The sequence below is a fragment of the Mus pahari genome, chromosome 4, assembly GCF_900095145.1.
Source record: "Mus pahari chromosome 4, PAHARI_EIJ_v1.1, whole genome shotgun sequence".
NCBI classification, from domain to species: domain Eukaryota; kingdom Metazoa; phylum Chordata; class Mammalia; order Rodentia; family Muridae; genus Mus; species Mus pahari.
Genome location: NC_034593.1, coordinates 13,170,338 through 13,179,137, shown reverse-complemented (window position 1 = coordinate 13,179,137; position 8,800 = coordinate 13,170,338). Strand labels below are relative to the sequence as shown.

General features: G+C 37.5%; 1 pseudogene; it reads right to left on the bottom strand.

Moving 5' to 3' along the window:
* Window positions 1-2,379: 2,379 nt before the first annotated feature.
* On the bottom strand, window positions 2,380-5,127 carry LOC110320218 (annotated as a pseudogene).
* Between the last annotated feature and the right edge of the window lie 3,673 nt (window positions 5,128-8,800).

Sequence of the window (8,800 nt, the reverse complement as noted above, 5' to 3'; positions counted from 1 at the left end):
AGGGGGTTGTCCATAAAGCTATAGTCTGACTGTGAAATCAGTTCCCCAGCAGGGCTGTACTGTCTGGCCTCAGTGGGACAGGATGAGCCTAAAACTGCAGAGACTTAATGTGCCAGGGTGAAGGGATATGGGTGGTGGGTGGTGGGGTAGAGGCCTCTCAAAGGAGAAGGGAAGGGAGATGATCAGAGGAACTATGAGAGGGAACTGAAGGGGAGCAATATTAAGGATATTGATTAATTAATTAATTTTAAAAGTTCATTTTATTTGTACTTGTTCATATTTTAAATTGGACATTAGAATCCTGGATTTTCTTAGCTGAACGGATATCATGATTTCTGCAACTTTTTATTCTTATCTGCAAGAAAGAAACAGTAAGGTGCAAATGTCCAAATCCTATACTATAAAAGTATAAACTCTCATCTGTGGCTCCTAAAACAAAAGCTATCTACTCCATTATTGGAGTACGCCTTTTCTATTGAATTATTAATTTGTCACAACCAGGTAAATCATTCTGAAATTCATCTAAAATGATGTTAGTAACTTGGCCATTTGAAGAGGTTAAATAGGAATATCTTTTTCTCCCTAAATTCGTCCTCACTGGTATTATCAACTCCTGTTCTCCATGGTGACAGTCATGTTTCAAAGATTATTCCGATAGATCCAGAGCCCTTTGCTGTCTTCACTGGGACTCCTGGTGGGGGGAATAATTGTTTCACATACTTGGGCATATTAGTGAAAAATTGATCTGGAAATCTTTTTGTGTGTGCATGCATATCCCAGTAAGTATATTTGTATACAAGTTTATGTGAGTGTATGTACAACTGCATATATCTGGTTTCTTCCTTTGTCACTTTCCACCATATGTGTTGAAGTTACACAGAATTTGAAGGTCACTAATGGGGTTGGATGGATATCTAGCAAACCCTAGGGATTCTCATGTCTATGCTTCTTCAGCACTGGTATTACAAACTTATGTTGTCATGCAGCACAAATTAACTCATGGCCCCATATGTGTATGTCAAGCATCGACCAACTAAACCATATCCTCAGACCCCTGGATGATTTTCATTAAAGCACTTTTTTTTTTTCAGGAATGTTAAAATTGTAAAATTCACACAAGAAAAACCCAAAAATATCTTAATTGGGAATCCTCGATTCACTTCCTTGTTGGGGTTTCAACCTCTGAGTGTCAGATGTTGATTTTATCCCATGGTCACAGGTTGGTTACTCACTTCTTGGAAACCTGAAGTCAGACTAAGAGAACAGGTTGTCCTAATGGCTGTAGCATACTGCTTTCACCTATATTGTGTTGGTTAAAAATAACTGGAGAATATTTTGAGTTGACTTTCAGAAATGCTATAAGAAGTAAAACCTGCATGCATAATTTATAGAGAATGGAAGAGATCGATTGTGCTGAGAGTACCAGAGGGAGTCACAGTGTTAATGTGATGGGACACAGTATACAGGCCTGGTTGATGCTATTGTTAGTGAGAGTGGCATTGTAAGCACTGAATGCAACTTGAAAGGCAGGATGCTATTTAATGTTAATCTAATGTATTTGTTACAATGAATAAACATCTAATCCTTGAGTGAGTCTTGGCCAAAGTGAAAATTGAACTGCAAAGCACAGGTGCGTGGTAGTAGAGTTCATTATTATAGCTCCTGGGATCACTTTAAAACAAGTTCTTTTGATTATCATACTCTGATAGAGGATGCTGCCAAAGTTCCATTTTCCTCTGTTTAGAAAACAATGCTGCATAGCATATTTTACAAATAGATTAGAATGGTTACCAACATGCACCAAATGCTGCTCTTCCTGTGTTAGCAATTTTACTAATACAGGCCAAAGACTGTGACAGATCATTACGCCAGATGCTTTCCCAACTGCCAAAGGGGAGAAAAACCTTTCATTCTGGATCATATTTTAGAGATCCAAGTCTAATTTTACTTTTAAAGTGATAGAATAGGGGGTATTGTGACTAATTCTTTTTCACACTCAGAATTTTTCCTTTTTTTCTTTTTTTTCTTTTTCTTTTAGCAGATAGTGTACATACTTCCCTTACCCTTTAAGTTAGTGTGACAGTCTTCCATAATGAACTACTTAAAAGGAAGTTTAGGTAAAAATGGAATAAAATAGCAAAATCAAAACAAAATGAAATGAAATGAAATGAAATGAAACAAAAACAAAACACACAGTTCACCAAAAATATGCACACGGACACATGTAGTTGGTGGTTAGTGTGACAGCATGTTCATGGGTCAATGATCCTTACCACCATGCTAACTGCACAGTGTGTTCAGCACGGCTTCTCATACTAGATTGCAAATGCTCACATTGGATTCACAAATTTCAGGGGTCAGAAATCTAGGGTCTTGTAATCACAAATTATCATGATCTATCAATGCCAGTGTGCAAAATTTGTGACAATCTTGTGTGTCCACCTCATAAATATATATTTGAGGCCTGCTGCTCTGCTGTAGTATCTCTAAGACAGCACTTGGTCTGGCCCTCTTTTCTATGTTGCAGAAACATCCCATGGATGCTGCGTTTTGGGATGTCTATCTTGGACTTCTAGGACAAACAACTATGGTCACCACAACTAAAAAGCAATGGGCAACAATTGGCGGCAACACCAATACAGCTCTTTGAGATGAACTACACACTCAGCATTGTCAGGAACTCTGTTTTCTCAGTTGAAAATTGCATGCTTTTTGAGGCATAAACAATGGACATTATCATAGCCAACTAAGGCCAGCCAATTCCCACCAGCAGGTAATCTGTCATGTACCAAGATGCCAGTACTGCTGCCACCAAACTCAAAGTCAGCTGACCAAAAGGTATCTTGCTGCCCCAGCATGTTCTAGCTCGCTTCCCATCCACCTTTGATGTAGGCAGAAAACACTCTGCATTTAATCACACCAGCCCCTATTGAGCAAAATATTTTTGGGGTTCCAATCAAAGCTGAGGACCTTGGAGGTTAGTGTGCTTGCTCACCCACCAGTCATTTTTAGACTCAAAACAAACAGAATAGAGCTGTGCTTGGCTCCACACAGCAAACTTGTACTTAAGTGAAGACCACTTCACAAGAGTGACTTCGCAGTTAATCCTGGGGGGAACAGCATGGTATGCTTCCAGATACCATTCATTTGACTTCAGACATAGGCCTTGCAATTTATCAAGCAAGTAACAATACAGAAACTCTTGGGAGCTCAATCAATACCTGTGATGTATCTATTGTGTTCCTTCAACACATGATGTTTCACCAACTGGCTCACATTCTTTGTGTAGACTTTCACTTCAACATTATTGGGGCTAAGGGAGATCTGGGTATGATCCCTGTCCTAGGCTTGGCAGGTAGGTGATTGGCTCTAACAGAAACTGATACATAGACCTAATTGTTTTTGAAGGGCAGAAATCTGGGATCAGGCGGTGCAGATGGCCAGCACAGATGATTTAATTCACAGACTCTGGTCAGTAGCCAAGAACAGGCTCTGAGAAGATGGCTACAGAGGAGAGACGCCCAGAGGGAGTGGCTAACGGACCCCTAATTTTTTATTCAAGTTTCAAACTCAATGAATGTTAATTAAAGAATCGTGCAATGTTTATTACTTTGCTCTTACCCCAACACCAGAATGGTGTTGCCAACTTTACTCTAGGCTAAGTGTCTTCATATATAATACAATGGTATTCCCGTTCTCATAGAATATGCAGCTACTCTATACTAATATAGTTTCTATATTTGTAATTTGAAGAATTCAGTGCCATTCTCTTAAAAAAAATGCTATGGGTTGGATTTGAAATATTATATCAACATCCGGTATCTTTTATGTAGCAATGCTCAAAGATGAAATTTTGTGAACGGATTTGATCATGAGTACTTTTCACTATTAATGGTATCTATTGCTGAGCTTATAATAATTGCATAAATTTTGGAGAAGTAAAACATAGCAGTTGGGACCTAGGTGAAGGTCATGAGACTTTCTGGACATGTCATTGGGCTTTGTCTTGTGCCTATTTCCTTGCTTGCTGCTTTCCTGAGTCTGTCTTTCTCACAGTCATGTGCTCCTTACTGTAAAGTTCTGTCTCATTAAGATAAAAGAATATAGGTGGAAATCTTTGTGATCATCAGGTCCAATAAATTCTTGATTTTTCTCAAGCACTTTAGTGACAGTGACAGAAAACTGAATAGCACAATGAAATGTTGACTTGGTTGTCTAATTTTATACTGATGACAAGTGAGAAATAACTTTATAAGAACAATGTTATTGACAAAGGCTGATAATAAACAGATGTGAAATATACTAAAGTGACCTAAATAAGAAGGAACAAAAACACATCAATATGATCATGGATCTGGATCAAATCAATGCTGCTGATGGAGACTATCAGGATATTCATGTACTGATGAATTATCACAGTGTGAAACACATGCATTTCAGGGTCTCAAGATTTGTATTAACAAGTATTTTTTATTACATTGGAATGTTACTTTTTTCTAATGGGTAAAATATAAACAGATATCTTAAACTTGTTTGACTTTGTAATTTATGTGACTATAATTAGGGGTAAAATAACAATATGAATAGAAATCTTACAAGGTAATTCTTTTAAAAATAAGTGTGTATTCTATTTTCTTGACTCTTGCACATTACTTCATAATCCCTTTATAGGAAAAAGAACACATTTAATTCAAACATGGAACTATTTATGAGTACCTACTGTGTGATACACAGTGTGTTCAATGCCTTTAGGATCTCCATTTGATCTGAAGAAACAAAAGGACATGTTTACAAGTGAAAAGACATGTACAAATGTGTCTAATTGTGCCTTTTCAAAGATTCAATGGGGCAATAATATATTTGAGTTCTGAACTAATCAATCACTGTAGAACAGAAGAAGAATTTTGATTAGTCTTTGCTCAGAAACCTCTTTCAAAATTTGCAATCCTTACTACATATTGAAAATCTAAATATCATGCTGCTTTCCCCACCTTTGTTCTTCCGCACTGATAGTTTTTAAAATGAAAGCCCTAATCTGTATTACATAGGATCATTAATTTCTGCATTTTACACTCGAGCAACAGCACTCTGGTTATCTGCTGCAATGAAGAGTAAGCGGAACAGCATTTGCAGACTTAATTACCTACTGCAGGGCCTTTCTTCTCCTGTTACCACAAACTGTCTGAAAATGGGGTCAAAAGCATGATTAGAAACCAAATTAACCACCGAATCCAGAAAACAAACATAGAAACAGATCCAAGATGCCATTCTGCTACAGAAATCAGTCACTTATCACACCTGAGTTTATCTAGAGATTCTCATTTCAAGGTCCCCCACAAACAAAGCCACAGAGAGAAAAAAAATTCCCATGGCATTAATGTATAAGAAAAGACAGTAAAATTAATATTAAATGAAGGTCAGCATTGTAGGGTAGTAATCAGAGTCCATCTAGATAACAAGACCTTTATAAAAAATATTTAATCTATTAAAACACATTTCCTCTTAAAGGCAATAATACTTTGTATGGCAATGTAAACAAGTTTTAAAAACTCAAAAGGTGATTTTCATCCTTTACAAATGTCAGTAAAATTTCCACCTGGTCTAAAATAATAGCGTTTTCAGTTTTCAAAACATAGCTTTAAAATTCAGAAAATGAGGTACTTACAATATGCTATAGTTTTTAAAATTAGAATTGGTCTTTATTTTCTGCACATCTGTTTTTAAGTGAGAACTTCATTACTTATAATTTGATAGGTATTTTCTAATCCTTTGGAAACTGATAGAATAAATTCTACCAGTTTCAGCTGTCCTGTGAATAATACACACTTTCTGAAAGCAGTATCAAAGAGCCAAGAAATATGGAGACATTTGCTGGCTACATGGAAAACAAAAATATCACGTGGATGAAGAGCTTTCTATTTTCAAGAACTTAGTAGAAAGTAATACAATTTTGTCCTGTTAATGAAAGGCTGATTGATTTATATTAACCAGGACAGTTGTGTTTATTTGCATTGTAGTATTACCTTTAATTGTGATGATACGGCAATGATATGTTGATCTAATTTTAAAGGTTGTGGAGCAAAAAAATCTAATTTTTTGGAAACTTGCATAAAGACAAACAGGAAAATAAAATGATAAAATATTTGTAGAACAGATCCAGTAATGAGTCAGTAAACACCATAATAAACATGAAATGATTATTCTGATCATTCAGCTCCAATTATAATTTTTTGTTTGAATATATCACATACAATTAAATGCAAGAAGTCATGTACTTAAGCTTAAAAAATCAAACTCGATTGCATTTTCATTACAGGACAGTTATTCAGAAAAGAGATTTTTATGACAAATTTACTCATCTCCTGACTGTCTTGAATACATTTCCTGATAATACTCAAAGGTCATTGTTCATGTGTTACAAGTGGTTCTTTTCCTGGAACAAATTCATTACTGTCTTTAGAATTCTGTGACAATTGTCAGTAAATCACCATAAGTATTTCAAAGCAGAAACAAAAATAGGAGTTTCCAATAGATGACTGTGAGCCTCCACTTCTGTATTTACCAGGCACTGGCATAGCTTCACAAGAGATAGCTATATCAGGGTCCTGTCAGCAAAAACTTGCTGGCATATGCAATAGTGTCTGGGTGGGGTGGTTCATATGGGATGGATCCCCAGGTGTGGTAGTCTCTGGAGGGTCATTCCTTCCATCTCAGCTCCAAACTTTGTCCCTGTAACTCCTTCCATGGGTATTTTGATTCCCATTCTAAGACAGAACAAACTATACTCACTTTGGTCTTCTTTCTTGAGTTTTATGTGTTTTGCAAATTGTATCTTGGGTATTCTAAGTTTCTGGGCTAATATCCTCTTATCAGTGAGTGCATAACATCATATGTGTTCTTTTGAGATTGGGTTACCTCACTCAGGATGATATCCTCCAGATGCATCCATTTGCCTAAGAATTTCATGAAATCATTGTTTTTAATTGCTGAGTAGTACTCCATTGTGTAAGTGTACCACATTTTCTGTATCCATTCCTCTGTTGAAAGACATCTGGGTTCTTTCCAGCTTCTGGCTATTATAAATAAGGCTGCTATGAACATCGTGGAGCATGTGTCCTTATTACCAGTTGGAACATCTTCTGGGTATAGGCCCAGAAGAGGTATTGCTGGGTCCTCCAGTAGTACTATGTCCAATTTTCTGAGGAACTGCCAGACTGATTTCCAGAGTGGTTGTACAAGCTTGCAATACCACAAACAATGGAGCAGTGTTCCTCTTTCTCCACATCCTTGCCAGCATGTGCTGTCACCTGAACTTTTGATCTTAGCCATTCTGACTGGTGTGAGGTGGAATCTCAGGGTTGTTTTGATTTGCATTTCCCTGATGATTAAGGATGTTGAACATCTTTTCAGGGCTTCTTAGCCATTCAGTATTCCTCAGTTGAGAATTCTTTGTTTAGTTCTGTACTCCGTTTTTTGATAGGGTTATTTGATTTTCTGGAGTCCAGCTTCTTGAGTTCTGTATATATGTTGGATAGTATTCCCATATCAGATTTAGGATTGGTAAATATCCTTTCCCAAACTGTTGCTGGCCTTTTTGTCTTATTGACAGTAGCTTTTTTCTCTTTTGCCTTACAGAAGCTTGGCAATTTTATGAGGTCCCATTTGTTGATTCTCGATCTTACAGCACAAGCCATTGCTGTTCTGTTGAGGAATTTTTCCCCTGTGCACGTATCTTCGAGGCTTTTCCCTACTTTCTCCTCTATAAGTTTCAGTGTCTCTGGTTTTATGTGAGTTCCTGATCCACTTAGACTTGAGCTTAGTGCAAGGAGATAAGAATGGATCATTTTGAATTCGTCTACATGATAACCACCAGTTGTGTCAGTATCATTGTTGAATATGCTTTTTCCCGCTGGATGTTTTTAGATCCCTTGTTAAAGTTCAAGAGACCATAGGTGTGTGGGTTCATGTCTGGATCTCCACTTCTATTCCATTGATCTACCTGTCTGTTGCTGTGCCAGTGCAGTACAGTTTTTGATTGTTGTTTTGTTTTATCACAATTGCTTTATATTACAGCTTGAGGTCAGGAATGGTGATTCCACCAGATGTTCTTTATTGTTGAGAATAGTTTTTGCTATCCTAGGTTTTTGTTATTCCAGATGAATTTGCAAATTGCCCTTTCTAACTCTGAGAAGAAATGAGTGGAATTTTGATGGGGATTGTAGTGAATCTGCAGATTGCTTTTGGCAAGATAGCCATTTTTACTATATTAATCCTGCCAATCCATTAGTATTGGATATCTTCATCTTCTGAGATATTCTTCAATTTCTTTCTTCAGAGATGTGAAGTTTTAAATCATACAGATCTTTTACCTCCTAAGTTAGAGTCACACTCAGGTATTTTATATTATTTATGACTATTGTGAAGGGTGCTGTATCTCTAATTTCTTTCTTAGCCAGTTTATCCTGTGTGTAGAGGAAGACCACTAATTTGTTTGAGTTAATTTTATATCCGGAGGAGGGGTGTTCACACAGGAGCAGTCCCCAGGCCTGATCCAGCATCTGGTGCCTTTTCCCACCTGAGGAGGTGTGTTCGCACAGGAGCAGTCCCCAGGCCTGATCCTGCATCCAGCGCCTTTCCCCGCCCGAGGAGGGGGTGTTCACACTGGAGCAGTCTCCAGGCCTGATCAGGCATCCAGCACCTTTCCTCTGGCTAGGAAGGTGCGCAAAATTCTGGAGCCTGAAATAGAGTCTGTCCCAGAATTTAGGTTGCTTCTTTCTGTCCTGAAGCTGTGTAGCTTCTG